Source organism: Scomber japonicus, chromosome 13 (genome assembly GCF_027409825.1).
Source record: "Scomber japonicus isolate fScoJap1 chromosome 13, fScoJap1.pri, whole genome shotgun sequence".
Lineage (NCBI taxonomy): Eukaryota > Metazoa > Chordata > Actinopteri > Scombriformes > Scombridae > Scomber > Scomber japonicus.
Genome location: NC_070590.1, coordinates 5,598,208 through 5,614,820, shown reverse-complemented (window position 1 = coordinate 5,614,820; position 16,613 = coordinate 5,598,208). Strand labels below are relative to the sequence as shown.

Here is a 16,613-nt window from a genome sequence, read left to right as displayed (position 1 = left end):
GCCTACAGTGCATTGACTTTACCTCCAGTGCTTCATTGCCTACTGACAGTTCGATTGCTTTCAACTCTTAACACTTCAACGGACCTTTCATCTGCCGTCCGTATCTACTGTACATGCAACTGACGCTTTCACCCGGAGACACTTTTTATATTTGTGCGCACAGACTTCAAGCTATCTCCACTGGTTCAACTTCAACTAACATTTCAATTGCTTTTATCTCCTACTCTTGAAAAATTGCAGTTCAACTGTTTTCATTTTTCTCGCGCTTCAACTGACAGTTCAGCCGCTCACAGGCGCTCAACGCATCACGTGAAATCAACTCCCGTTGCTTTCACGGCTCAAACATCTACATATATTTCATCTGCTTTCATCTCTGACAGGTCAACTGCTTTCAGCTCTCGCTCTTCAACTGTTAGTTTTCAGCACTTACCACTTAGCTAACCTATAAACTGACAGCTTACATACAAACTGACAATTGAAGTGCATACACAGCTCAAACGTAAAGCTGCAATTTCAAACGCTTTCGGCTCTTACCTCGACTGAGACTTCAAACTCTCAAACAATATTTCACATGCAAAGAATGACTTTGTTGTTGTTAACATTAGCCACTTACTGTAATAGCATCTTATGACCATAGAAGAACATTATATTTGGGTCCATCTGTGTTTGTTTTCTTTAAATTTTAGAAAACGTGACAAAACTTCAAGTTGTATTTTGAAAGTGTTGCATGCAACCGAAATGATATATCTCTTCATTCATCCAATGATTTTCTGCATTAGTCTTCTTACATTAATATAACAGGGTTCATAAAAGACATCTCCAAATACTTGGCCAGTGCTGCTGTGCAATATCAATCAGCTCACATTTTATCTGTTAACATCAGAGCAACCAGGAGCCAGTTTGAAGGTGGTAATTTACCCCATTTGACACAGCTGCTGCAAACTTGTTAGGCATCTTAATTAAAAGCCTGATTTGTTTAGCAATAAAGGCAATTTGAAGAGCAATTTAAAGACATAGTTAAGAAGATGAGCAGTGAGCAGCTGATTTCACAGCATCTAAACAAGATATTTTCCTGCGGTATATAAACTAATCAAATATTCAGCTATTTGAAGCTGGCCTTACAGAGGGGATGTGAGGAGAGCAGCAAACAGGCCAAGAGTCATTTGAAAGAGCAGACAGAGATTACACAAGCACCAGCTGTCAAGAATGCCGGTGAATCAGAGCACAGAGCAAAATAAAAGCTGCAGAATGTGACAACAGGACTACACTTGATGGACACATGTTGACAGGCAGCGTCGCCAGCGATGAGCAGGAGGGGTAACCCACAGTCCTTTGGCTCTTTGGCCAAAAACATCCAAATTGGCTGATCTGCCAAGGCTTGGTATGTCCATCCAGACGGCTGGAATCATGAGCAAAACAACTTTATCCTTTCAAAACCAACCACTAGGCTGCTATAGTTCATTTTCAGCAGGTAGCCAAAGTCAACTTGTAGCTGGAATAACCTCCACTGAAGCACACGGGCCAACATAACAGCAGCCATCACGATTCAGGTAGGAAGGAAATTCACCTTAACACCCCTCTTGCAATCAAAACAGGTAATTAGAATATGTGTTTTTAAAATTAAGTTGAACAGCAACTGCAACAAACACATAAAATGTATGAATGCAATAAAATTAATTCTTAGAAAGTAATTATATTTCAGTTGTACAGTAAGTTGTTGTCATTGCATCATCTAAATGCAAATGTAATTATCATAACACATTTGTGGTGAATCAATGAATTAATCAATTTTAATCAACTAAAAGAAAAGCCTGTAATTTTTGCACAATCCAGCCTCAGTGCAGGGCAGACACACCAATCAGACACACGGACAGATTGTATTAACATCAAATCATGTTAATTCTCCCAAAAAAAGAAGAAAAAAAAGAGAGAAAAAATCATTTCATAACAAAATGTGTGATTTTTTTAAGGTTATCTCAATGTGCTGGAAGTTATCACCAGTATAAGGAATAATTAAGCCCATGTCATTGGACACCCATGCTAGAACATTTTGGGGGAAAAAGGTTGAGGGTGAAAATCTGCCATTAACCAAATGGACTTGGCTGGCTGAAGGAGCGATTGCCTAATGTGTGGTGTACTTAGTATGGAAGGACTTGTGCCAATTTCAGAGCTTCAGAGCCAGTTCCAGAGACACAGCAAGGGTCCTGAAGAAGCTTCATTTATTCTCAGCAGGGCAACAGAAGGGAACAGAGTTCCGCCAGAGATACAAATGGTGTATCCATGTGATGTGACGGCAAGCGCTTCAACCAAAGGTCAGATTCCCCAATTTCATTTCTTCATCTCTTTGTTGTTCGCTTCCTTTACAGCGGCGGCTTCAGCACACATCAGAAATACAGAATCATTCCTGTATCATTTTCTGCATTATACACAACACAGATAGATATTTTGTTTCATGTGGATGCCTAATTTGTCGGAATGAAGGCAGGGAATAAAATCCAGTCCTTTCATCTCTTGCTTGTTATCTTTTTCATTATAATCAGTGTGCTAATGAATCCAACCAAAGAGCATGGTAATGGTACCTCATTTTAGTGAATGAAACACCCACCATGAAAACCTTTAAAAACAGAGAATTTGGCTTCAGGGGACATTCGGGAAAGGTTGAGTTTCCTCAAACTACAGACTGTAACAATGCTTACTACTTATCCACAGCCACACAAACTCACTGGCAGGTTTTTATATGTTAGCTTAGGTAGCAAAGGCGGATTAGCCTAGATTAACTTAATTAAGGCATCCAAATTCATATAGTGCTGTTTCATATTAATATTGTCATGGATAAGTAGTTTTGTTTTTGGTTTATTTCAGTTCCTCCAATTGGCGGCTTTCCTTGTATGTGCAGATTCTGAATTATAACACTCCACAGAACAATTATATTGGTCTTTTTACACACCTTAACTCATTTAGTCACAATCATGCATACTAAAAGAGAAACTACATGCATTTTGTTTTCATGGCTCTACGATACGATTGAACGTACGATTGTTCTGGCCTGAGATCTCAGAATGATGCAACATCAATGGAAACAGGTCCAGAAATGCAAACAGGCAGACCATCAAAGAGGTGGTAACTAAGCTAGCAGTTTAGCCAGTTGAAATACTGTTTCATTTGCTCACTTGTAATGTCACTATACTCCCTTACATGGCACAAGAGTTTGCATTACAGTGAGAGCTGTGGGTCTGAAATGTAAAATGTGTTTACAGTAGAGTAAATAATAATTTGATCATTCAACCTTTGTTTCAACTTGAAGATGCAAGTTTAACAGATTTAAATATTAATTTATCCCTACTTCCATTAGAATAATAAATCAGACTCCATCCATCCATCCATCCATATATCTATGCATCCCTCTATCTATTCCTCTACCTACCTATCCACCCATCTATCCACCCATCCATCCATCTACCTATCCATCCATCCATCCATCCATCTACCTATCCATCTATCCATCCATCCAAGATAAGTTTGACCAAACTGGGAGATTGTTTAAAACTTTCGTCATCTGTCTATTTTGGGTTTCTTGCCCCAATCAGAACTACTACTATATGGAAAGAAGACCAGAGCTCTAGTTTTTCTTTATATGGTGTAGACTTCAACACCAACGGTAGACATTATTATCTCACATCGCTTTTCGATTTGGTTATTTTTACAATACAGTATGTATAATAGTTGTGTGGTCATTGATTTATTTTCTGTGTGTGGTGTTTTAATATGCTGGTAGGAAGCTCTGGCCTCTAGAAGGGCTTTATTTTTTATAACAACATAACTTATTGATACCAGACCATCCTACCAGCACATGAATACAGCACTTCAGAGGCCTTTCAAAAACAGGATACCTTACACAATAATATAACTCTGACATACATATACAATGAAAAAAATAAGGAGAATAATGTTTTCAATGGAAATGTTGGGGAAGTGCAGGTATTTAATAAAGTGTTCTTCTTTTTTTTTTATTACACACTTGTCCTTTCCGTCCTATCTTTTGTGAACTGCCCAGCTTGTGTGCATTAGGGAAGGCCACCTGATGCTTTACAATCAGCAATAACAACACAGAAAACTACCTTTATAATTACCTGTGAAATGTGTTCAGCTTGGGCTTTCACATCATTATTAGACGAGTAATTCAAACCCCTGTTAAGGTTCTTTACATCCCATTATGCCTTTAAGGTGATACTGTGACTTTGACCTTCTATCTCTTTTAAAAGGTTCAAATCTGAACTAAAGCACAGCTTCCATTTGTGCTTAAGAACAATCACTGCTTGTTTGTTTCAGGTACTATTAATGTTTTTGATTTTCAGCTTTGGGGTAGCTCTTATAAATACAGTTTGCATCTCATGAATCCTCAAACTGAGAACCCTTTACTGCGGTGGAGATAATGTAGATGTTCAAATCATTGGCAAGATATTTATAACATAACAGATTGGCAGCAGGTAGGCTAGCCAGACCATCTGATTTGGCTCTCTAAAACAAACCCATGCTGCTAATCCGGAAACCCTCTGACCAAATTAAAACGTGAGTGAATGAGGCAAAAATATGTAAATCTATGGATTAGGTCCAATTGTCTAAGCACATTTAAAGATATCATAAAGGAAGCGTTAATCTATGAATATAGGTCTCCTTTTTCATATGTGGGAAATCATTGGCTTTGTACAAAGGTTTAATTTAATTTAAGTGAAACAGGTAACAGGTAGACTGGATGCTGAACTTGTAAAATTGTATTTCTTTGGATCTTACTGTAGCATTTCAGATGTGAAATAGTAGAAACACCCTGCCAACCTCAATGAGACAATGTTTTCATTGTCAGAGAAATGCAATTGATTCGCTTCAGAGGGAGAAGATACAAGATGTAATTTTAAGAAAGGTAAGACTATTATAGGGGTCAAAGAATTGGCAAAGTGTAGAGCCAAAATACTAAACACTCTGCAGTTTCTCTCTTTGATAAAAAAAAATCAGAGTATCTCTAACAGAAATGACTTATTTATATAAATATGAATGGCCTGCAACTGAACTGCTACACTGTTTCTCTGTACATATACAGTAGAGAAGCTAATATACACTGACCCGCCTACTAGTGAAGTGTTATTCCAGCACATACAACAGGCACTTGATCATATTGACATCTGGGGAATTTGGAGGCCAAAGTAATACCTGTAAGTCTTTGTCATGTTCCTCAAACCATGCCTTCGACATGTTCTGCAGTGTGGCAGGGGGAATTATCCCACTAAACGAGGGAATACTGTTGCCATAAAGGTTTGTACTTAGTCTTCAACAATGCTTAGATATATGATGGTAGACATATCAAAGTAGCTTCCACATGAACGCCTCCTGGCATTCTGGTTGCATCTCTTCCCCAGGTAAAGGATTTAAACGCACCCGGTTTAAAGAAAACGTGATTCTTCAGACTAGCCCACCTTCTTCCATCACTCCATGGTTCAAGTTTCTACAATCACATGCCCATTGTAGGCACTTTCAGGCAAGGCAGCCCCCCTTTGCAGCAAGCTGTGATGCACTGTGTGTTCTGACAGCTGTCCATCATAGCTAGCATTAGCTTTTTCAGCAATTTGAACTACAGTAGCCCTTTCTGAGGAATCAGACCAAGAGGCTAGCCTTCACTCCCGACCACATCAACGAGCCTTGGGTGTCCATGACCGTGTTGCAGATTCATTTCCTTGGACCACTTTTGGTAGGTACTGACCACTGCATACTGGGAAGACACCAAAAGAGTTGCTTTTTTGGAGATGCTCTAAAACCATCGTCTAGCCATCACAATTTGGCCCTTGTCATAGCCTCATGCTTGCCCAAATTTCCTGCTTCCAACACATCAACTTCAAGAACTGACTGTTCACTTGCTGTCTAATATATTCCACCCCTTAACAGCTGCCATTTTAACTACATAATCAATGTAATTCACTTAACTAGTCAGTGGTTTTAATGTTTTGGCTAATCTGTATATTCACTGATGAAAGCCAAATTCCATTGAAGGAAATATAAAAAAATTAGCAGGATGATGGTAATCTACAGTAAGTTAAGGGGACATGCTGGTTAGCAAAGCACATTACAAATCAATACATGGCAATGTTAAATATCCAGGATGAGGATTTTACCTAGGAGGACTTTTTGGGTGTTGTGTAGTGATTCAAAAAAATTAAAAAAAAGGAGGTATTAAATAGAATTAGAAATTTTAGGGCAAGCCATGACATGTAAGTCCATAAAGATATATATAGCACACACGCACATGTCACTTCCTTTTATTGGGTATCTTAAAAGCCAAATGTGACTGTTGACTCTTCATGTCCCTGTCTGCTCAAGCACACTTTGACAAATGAGTGTTGGGGCCAAAAGAAGAAAGGCAGCAGAGTCAGCTTAGCTCTCACGAAGAATTCGAGGTAAACAAATCCTCTTGTGGCTGGGATTTAAAGCAAAGCCGGTGCTTTTCTGCTCCTGGTTGCACTAACTCAGACTGTGAAATTAGCTGAAACAAATTAATGCTATGAAGGGAAACAAGGGGTTGCTGAACAAAATGCAGTCTCAGTCAAAAGATGTTTGGCCGAGCTCATTCTTGGCACATTCCCTCGGAGGCACAGCCCGTACAAGCTTGATATTAGTCCCTAAAAAAAAAAAACCCGATGAGACCAAAAGAATTTTAAATCAAATGCTGTAAATGGAGAAGGGAGCACAGATGTGAGCAGAGCAGTGTAAGAAAAGCTGCTGATGAAGAAATGTCTGGCCATCCACATAAATGAAAAGGCTAATGATGACACTCAATAAAACTGTCAATATCTGCGCCAAAATACAGACATTACTGTACAGTAAATTGATTGGCTTTTGATTTATATGAAAGCAAACATTGGATTTACTTGCTTTTCATGCCTCTTAGAAGAGTGGGGGTAACATCTGCAATATTGGCTATAACCTCCAGCAGTATGTATTCTTGCCCTATTGCCTGACCTTTAAGAAGCTCCTATAAATTAGCTAGCCCACAGTTATTCAACACAGGCATTAAAGAGTAATGCCCTCGCTCTAGCTCTGAAGCATCCCTGCTGGGGAAACTGCAGGCAATGTCGACTCTCTTGGGTTGCATTTTATTAACCGGCAGTGACTTCCTGAGCACCTCATCTCACTCATCTTGTAAATGGGATCTGAAAGATCTGGACAAGGGAAAGCACTCTGGTAAAAAGTCAATACAGTTCAATGTGATACTGAAACAGCTTTGAAAACCTAATAAAAACGAGAAGAAAAATACTATCTCTGTAGGAGTACTGTACTTTCCAAACATGCCACAATAACCTATACCTAATGTTAATTATATGGCTATAAATATGCCTCATCTACGCTATTAAAACACATACAAATTATAGTTGGCGGTGTTACAGGTCACAGCCTTTTAAAAGATCTAATAGGCCAATTATCTGCTATCTGGATCAATCTAATGGAGAATCTCAGCATGTGAACTAAACCAAAAAAGAGTTGGCGTGCTTTTACATCACTGGACCATTGTTTCCCGTCAAAGAAGTTTCTCTCTTGAGATATTAAACATTTGTCACCCATTATTTCTGTGATTTGTGCAGTTTCTCACACAACTCCCCCTCAACTCCTGTCACCATGGCTCTGTAATACTGTTGACCTGTTTCTGTTGCCTGCAGACACATCTCACACTGATCCATAATGGACCTGGGTGGCATTGAAGTGGACTGCATTCAGATGGGCTTTTGCATTGGTTTAAGTGCAACGACTTCAGTCTTGCCGTAGATTAAATGCACTAAAAGAAAAAAAGGTGGCACATTAAATCAATGAGAAAATCCTGTTATAAGTCAACAGCCTGCATTTTGGATTATTCTTGAAATAAAGGGGTGAAATATTTTACGTAAGGGCACTCACACTTAATTCACCTTTTAAGTTAGCATTCAAATTTAGTCGCATCTAGCAAACTGGACTCAGCAGAAGTGGAACATAATATTCATAAATATGTTTTAAACCCAATAAACTGGTGCTTTAAGTTTGTGTGAGCAGAAGTACATTAAAAAGTATTAACGTTCTTGAGTATTTAAAAGTTATTTCTTTGCGTAGGTGGTGGTAGAAAAACTGAGCTGCAAATAGAGTACAAGCAATCTACTTAACTTGCTAGATTAATTTATTGAGCATTTGTTGAAAGACAGAACAAAAAGTTTTTTGTGCGGCAGCTGTTTTGACATCATCGTCAGAAACTTGCAGCAATACATCAGGAGCTGATAATTGAACATTTCTGAATCTAAAGTAAACAGGCATGTTAGTCCATCAGACATCATCTGCGACCCCCTGCCATCTCTCCCAGCGTGACTTCCATCTTCGCTGTAATTAGCTCATTTTGGAATGACATGACAGCAAACAGCAAATATGAAATGAAAAATTATAAAACAGAAGAGGGAAAAAAGTTAATTCATATTAAGTCAAGCCTCACTTTGCCAGTTATAAACATCTGCCAGTATGTTTGTGCTATAAGAGACACGCAAATTTAATCTGCACATCACCACGACAACAAGTACGTTAATAACACTCACAATAGTAAAAAGGACTGAAATAATTACTTAAAAATGTGCAAAAAACATTCTGTAAGTCATTTTCTTATTTGCTATTATTGGAAAAGACAACATAATTATTTTCTTTGAAAAGGCTTTTGTGTTGAAAAATTGACAGCAACTATGACATTGAGAAAGTAAAAATTGTCCCAAACTTATATCCAAAGTAAATTAGATTTCCATTCAGTTCTTTATATGCTTCAGTTGTGAGGGCCCAAGCAAAAAAAACAAAACATTGCTTCAAGTTATGAGGGCCCTGATCTACCGAGCCCACTTCAGGGCAAGGGCGACTACAGCCCACTTATGAAATACTTTCCACAACACAAGAGGTGACTCAGACACATGCTACAAAAGACAGCTCCTCTCACATGGGTTACCTCTGCTACTCATTCAACATCCTCATTCAGCTATACTCAAACTTTTTCTCTTCTTTATAGAGAAGGTCATCATACACATTTCACATTAGGTCAGGACCCCAGAACATTGCTAGTAAGAATGAAACTTCCCACATTCATCGACACATCATATGGCGCTTTTCCACTACACAGTTCCAGGACGGCTCGCCTCGCCTCTGCTCGGCTCGGCTCTAGGAAGGAACGACCTTTTCCATTACAAAAAGGTACCTACTCAACGTGGGCGGGGTCGTCATAGCAACGCTCCGCGAAACTGCTGTAACTTCGTTTTATAAGCGACACAAACACATAAAGAATGGAGGACATGGAGGCGATGGTGTACTTGCTGCTGTATGTGGCTTTCTGTCACACACAAAGCAAGAAAATTGAGCCATATGGCTGTAACACTGTTGCCGGTATTTAAAAATGCCGGGTTTGATTCTTGTGTGGGACGGCTCATGACTCTTCCAGCGACAACTCTTCTGACCAATCAGTGGCCAGCAGTCTGTTAACGTCACATTTTAGTATCGGCTCGGCTCGCTTGGAACCTCAGCAGAGCAGGTACTAAAAAAGTACAAGGTACCAGGTACTATCACTAGTGGAAATGCAAAAAAAAGCGAGGTGAGTCGAGTCGTGCTGGAACTGTGTAGTGGAAAAGCGCCAATAGAGACAGAAACATCCTCATTCAGCTATACTCAAACTTTTTTTTTCGTTATAGAGAAGGTCATCATACACATTTTACATTAGGTCAGGACCCCAGAACATTGCTAGTAAGAATGAAACTTCACACATTCATTGACAACATCATGGAGACAGAAATGGCATAGTTTGCTTGTAACCAATGTCATAAAAAGATGTGACTGCCAGATGGAGGCACTGATCCAAAAACATATTGGTCAAGTAAAAGCATATGTAGGCTTAGGGTTAGGGTTAGGGTTTAGGGTTAGGGTTTAGTGCTGAACTGCTTGACAACGAGTTCATTTTTCTCTCTGCAGTCCTTTGTAAATACTGTTTTTTCTCTTCCTGACACATTAGCACCTCAGAACAATGCAAGTATGAACGAAACTTCCCACTTTCATCGACACAACAGAGACAGAAATGACATAGTTTGCCTGTAACCAGTGTCATAAAAAGATGTGACTGCCAGATGGAGGCAATGATCCAAAAAAATATTGGTCAGGTAAAAGCATATGTAGGTTTAGTGACAATGAGTTCATTTTTCTCTCTGCAGTCCTTTAGTAAATACTGTTTTTCCTCTTCCTGACACATTAGCAATACTATCTTCTCTAGGAGACGGTGACTGTACCTCTCACATTGATTTGCTATTTAGGAAGACAGTTCATGCTACCGATTAAAATAGCAAGCAATCTTTTTTGCACCTGTCAAAATGGCAACTGAGTGGACAATGTATTGCAATCTTCTCTGCATTGTTGCTGTATAGTACAGTTTTAAGGGTTGAATCCACCCATTGATTAGCAATCTGGTGAAGGAAAGGAGGAGAAGTCTCAATGAAATCAACTGCTGGGGCGACTGGTTGGGATCGAAACTTAAGGATTGTTGGTTCTCCATTGTACATGGTTTGTCACCATTGCTCTGATATTTATTTATACTCATGTGGTCAGGTAGAGACTCTCCTTGCTTCCAAACCCTGTCTTATAATTTTTTGATATAGCACATTAAATTAATCTGGGCTCCAAATCTATAATTATTTTATTTTCTGTATTATACAATCTGGGACTATTCCAATTCCTGCCTGAAATCCAGATTTAAAAGGTCAGCCGAGTCAGATTGCTGCCCCTCTTGCAGATAATTGGTCTAGATTTCCTATGTGACAAGCAGAAACAACTAGTCACACCAAGAGCTGAATCCGCCTAGCAGCTGAGTGCTGGCTCCACTGCTCGCTGTCTCCTGCTGTGAAACACCTTTGAGAGAGTGATTAAGACCAAAAAAAAAATAGCACAAGTGCTGCAACAGTCAGGCGTAATGTCTGGCACAAACCTGACATTATTGCCCCGTCTGTTTTCCAGCACTCCGCTCTTTATCCTACCGAATTGCTCGCCTTAAGTGCCTTACCCATCAATCATCTTTATGCTCCGAGAGGAAGATTTATTAGACCAGGAAGATGGCTGGAGATGAGATTCATCACTGACTAAAATAATGGTTGAAAACAGGCACACATAGGTTGTACACATGATAGCTTGTTAGTATGCAGTCATTACTGAGCTGTGAGTAAATGTGTCCTCAGATAGTGAGTAAAACACGTTGCCAGTGACAGTATGCATGATGGCCCAACATGGAAAAACAGGGCGAAATGGATTTGCATTGACATGTAGTGCAACTGACATGTCTTGTTCTGCCTCACCGTCTCACACAGCTGACTGCATTATGAATTTGCCCATGGAACGTCTCAAAGACAAGAGATGTCTAGACGGGAAAAAGAACGTACAGTTGGGGGAAAAATGTGATGAATTTAAAAGATACTCTTCCTGTCTTGAAGTGACTGTAGAGCCTATACAGTAGCCTCAAATGAGCTCCTTGACAGCCCACTTTCATACTAAAAGAGCAGCACTGTGGTGAAACATGGCTTGAGGCTGCACTTAAAAAATCTAGCGATATTTCTTTGTGAAACATGGAAAGCTCAATATGTCCAACAAAGCTCTCGCTTTAAATCCTCTCTCAGTGTGAGAGATAAGCATGATGCAGCTTTTAGAGATGACAGTGAAATGTATTATGCTTTAACAAGAGAAAGAATGAGGTGGCCGAGGTCGACATGTGCCGCTTCATCCGTTTGGTAACAGATTTGTGTTTCTGCTCTACATACTGTGGATACATACATTTTTTATACCAGGTTTGGACTAGGAAGGATGGACTATGGGAGAAAGTCACATGATGCATCACAGACTGAAAATAAAGGCACTTGTCATGATGGACATTTTTAGCTTTCCTGTGAGAAATGAAAGATAAATATAATAAATATATGAATGTGGTAGAAAAAAAGACAGCTAAGCTTTATTATGACTTCATTTGTTTTCAATAGTAAGGTTGACCTTTACATTGCTGTGTCGGTGCGGTTGGGGTTGGAGGGTTTACAACAATAACAAAAACTACTAAGAGAGAGAAATAAAATTATTTCCCCATCGAGACAAAAGAAATACAGTCAAGTACGGCATAATTTAAAGTCTTACCATGGAACAAAAACCATCTCATCTACACTTCCATTCTGCCACTCATGTAATTCAAATATCCAATGTTTATTCCATTTTATAATATGTGGTAATAACTTTACTTGTATAGCTTCACATTGGCAAAGGAGACAGTAATCCAATTAAACAGTTAATTGTCAAATACAATAAAATAAGCTTCAAATAATATAATACTATGGCGCAATAAAGCGGAAGTTATTGATGTGTTTTAACAATGCTAGCAATGTAGCTTGGAGGAAGGCAATGACAGTTGGTCAGTGTGTCCATGAAAGTTGATAAAGACATTGATGTTCAATAACTTGCAATAACTTTGGTGATCATGACTTTTTAAATGGCACCATCATCTAGCAAACGTTTCAGTTTGTCCAATACTCCAAATGTTAGCATGCTAATTAGCTAAATTAAGATAGTATAAGTAGTATATCTTAGTATTATCTGCTACATACAACATAGTGAGACTGTCATTGTGATTGTGTAATTCCTACCAAATCTGACACTACCACTTTTAAATTTACTCCACAAAGACTCACTGTCCAAAAAATGTTAGCATTGGCTAAATTAAGATGTTAGTATTATCTGCTACATACAACATAGTGAGACTGTCATTGTGAGTGTAATGTGCTTTATAATTCCTACCAAACCCGACACTACCACTTTTAAATTTACTCCACAAAGACTGCTAAACACCATAACCTTTTTATCCATTCAACACTTTGTCTTTACGATGACCATGACAGCCTCACAAAGCCACTGTTGTTGCTGTACACTCTGTATCCTGTTAGCTGACATCTAAGAGAAAAAAAACAGAAGTATCACCGCATATTGTGAATGGTTGGTCATTAAACAGTTTAGGAGCAATTAACGCAAATGAGATGTCACGCTCTGTTACAAATCTAGACCTAGGAACTGTGAGAAGAGCTTTTTCCAATGACCTATGCGTGCACCCTTGTACATAAGAGCTTAATGGCTTGGAAATATTACTTGGGGCCAACTCATGTGATGCCTTATAAGTGATCAATAGAATCTTAAGACACAGGAGCCAAATGAGGAATAGTAAAAAATTCAATGTTTTCTTATTTCCATTTATTTTTGAAAATTGTTCTGCATGTTTCTGTTAGCTTTACAATTTATTTTTAAAAGACCTTTCAAATTTCATTTTGACTAATATAATGAAAAACACCAAATTCAATCATTTTCAGATGCAGTTGTTTTTTGAATAATGGAGCTGAACATCACACAAAGTGAACATTAAAAAGTAATATCCTGACTCCGACTTCTCGGGATTCCTACTGCGAAGTGTGGCCGATCCCAATTCCCTCTGGGGGTGCATCTCAATTGCTTCACTGTGGCTTCTTGTCCCTTCTTATTTCCCCTCATCTCATCAGAGGGAAACTGAAGGAAAGTTGTCATCATGAAATTTCACAATTCACTTCCAGGGAAATGTAATGTTTTTTCATTGCACTTTACAAAATGAATGTGCGACCAAATTCAGTGCGGAAGCCGTAATTTCAGTAAATTCTGATTAACATCATAAAGAGATTCTATTTTAGTCCTTTTTGTTTGTTTCTGTTTCCTTTGCCAGTTTTCTTCCCACGTTGAGAGCAAATTAGGTGTAGAACTTTCAAAGCAAATATGATTGGTCTGCCTCTAATCTAATCATTTTTCCATTCTGTGCCACATACCGGTTATAACCTGACTCCAGCAGCCTGAACACTGTGGGCCTTATTATTATCATTATTATTATTATTATTATTATTATGAGTGTGTGATTATTAATTACCCCCCCCCCATCTAAGGAATTTAAAGTGAAGTGTGGGCTGATGCTACCGTTTGCCGAGCGGTGATTGTGTTTCAAAGTCCATCAGTCACTCTCAGCTACATTTTCACATTTCCCCAAAATGGGAGCTGTCTCCTGAGGCCGGTGAAGGGGGAAATGGGCCTAAGACCTATTTACTGAGCCATAATCCTATCAATAATGAAGCAGCCTTGACATCTTAGTGAACGTTTTCCCTCACTCTGCTTCGGGATGAGAGCTTTTCGATGTTAAGAGTTCACCTCTGACCCCTTTTCTGTTTGTTACGCTTCCCCCTCTCAGTGCTGGAAAGATCTGCTGTCTTGTTACTGTGTTCTGTGGAAGGGAATCTCCTCCATGTTTCATCAGGTCTGCAATGCAGGTTTTCAATTCCAGTGACGAATAACCAAAAGCTGACTTCACTGATTAAGACACATTCAATCACAGAAAGACAGCTTTAATCAGGGAAATCAGCTGCTGCTGTGTGTTAAGAGTTAAACTGGAAGCTGCATACTTTCGAAGAGAACTTTAACCAAAAATGGATTTGAGTTGTCTCTTTATAGAGCAAATCAAACCACAAAGAAAGAACAGCATGGGGAAAAAAATCATAAGGAAATGTTCAAATCAAAAGAGAACAGAAGTGTATCTGCCAAGATTAACATTAATATGTCATAGCAGCTTATTCCCCCTTTAAATTTGAATCAGATTTGTGCAGATTTTATGTCTACATGGATCACCTTTTCTTTCTAAACTGCCACAGCGAAGGAGCAGTCATCAAAGAGCTTAGTCAAAAGCACACACACACACACTCCCAATGACTTAGTTCGCCCTCCACAGTGCCTCTTTGAAATGTGCCACCGTGCTCCCTAACAAAGGTAATAATGTCTCTCTTCTACTGGTATCTGGGTCGAATGAGATCAATCAGTCTTTGGGCAAAGAATCAGTGAGTGTATCGCTCTTTTGTCACCGGTGTAGAGACATAGATGGCGGCAGGCATGAGACTGATGTAAATCAAAAGACTTTCAGTGCACCCAGGGAGACAAGGTTCAGACACTATCAGTCCTGGCCATCAGTGACCCTCAATCGCCGAACAATGAGTCATTAGAGGCTTTAATAGACTGACGGGCGGATGAACTGGGAAAGGTGTGTGTGTGTTTTAGTGCAACCCCTGTCTTCCAGAAATGACTCCTCACTAAATTGTTTTCCCATTTGCATTGCAGTAAAACTTAAAACATGTTCTACAAATGTCTTACAATTCACTGACAAAGAAACAGTGTGTATTTAACAGCCACTGCCAGCTGTCTAAAGTTGAAGTAACCTCATAACATAGAGGGAATATACAAGTAGAAACAAAAGTTGAGCTATTAAAATAAAAATGTAATAGAAATTATGTATTGAACAAGGGCTAGAATAGATTATACTCAGACATAAGTGTAGGGTCTCCTGGCAGAGGCACCTTTGACCTTTTTTTATAAAATGTGTTTAATAGAGAAAATTCATTTTTAGCACGGTCCAAAATGGGTAGATTTGGCAAAGAGTCATTATGAATAGTATTTTGTTATGATGATACTATATGCTAGAAATCCAGTATTACTAGATAGTTTTGAACAAGAGGAAATATATATATGTATGGATTTGGAGCTTGTCAGTGGGTCTGTCTCATACTTTCCTACTACTCGTACTAACTGACGTTATTTGAAGTATGTAGTGTGTTTCAACTGCATAGTATGTGATAAATGAGAAGTTCCTAGATTTACTAGATTTTCCAGAAATGCAGAGTATGCATCAAAAGCTGACCACTCACACTCACATTACCCAAGATGCAATGCAACTTCTGAAAAAAAACGGTGGTTTCAAGTTAGCTACAGTGAGGGTATGTTTGCTTCCTGTTTTCAAAATAAAAGCACCAATTCTATCGTTATGGTTTTCTTAATAATAAAAGGCAACAGGTGTTTTATTTTATGAAAATGACAGGAAGTGCGTTACTCGCTACGGCTAACTCCGAATTCTCTTTAAAACTTTAAACAGGTGTTATTTGGACAAATTAGTGTCACATTGTGGATCTAAAGGGCTACTTTACTTTCTTCCTAAAAAGGTTATAAATGTGGATAAAGTGGTATATTTACAGAATTAGAGCTAAAATGAAATCAGCTTCAGCCTGATGATTTCAGCTCAGGTAGGAACGAAATGCATTGTGGGTTATCGTGTAGTTTACTACAGTGTAAACGGTCTGCTTACTATCTGGTCCTTTAGTGCGTAGTATGTAGTATAGAAGTATGTAGTGGTTTCGAACACAGCCAGTGAGTTTTGGTAGGAAATTGACTCCATATGTTTGCTGCCTGCATTTTAGAGTCATCACATTTGAAAAAAAAGGTTTGTGTGGTCGTTTTTGTGATATGTTTGCAAACCCTGCATTATGTTGCCTTACAAACATATTAGTCCTTCCAAATTAGTTACATGTAAACCTAATTTCTAGGAGACAGGCCTCCTTTGTGTGTACTGGATAATGGTGAAATGTAGCATCATTTTGACAAATGGGAAGCAGTGAACCATGTTTGTCATTCTCTCTGTGTGCAACAATAAAAGCTGATGCATATTTTGTCTGTTGTGTGTA

At 38.7% G+C, this 16,613-nt stretch overlaps 1 protein-coding gene across 1 annotated transcript in view; it reads right to left on the bottom strand.

The window, feature by feature from the left end:
- The window catches only part of cadm1a (cell adhesion molecule 1a), a 450,697-nt gene that overhangs the window by 317,007 nt on the left and 117,077 nt on the right, over positions 1-16,613 (bottom strand). The window lies entirely within an intron of this gene.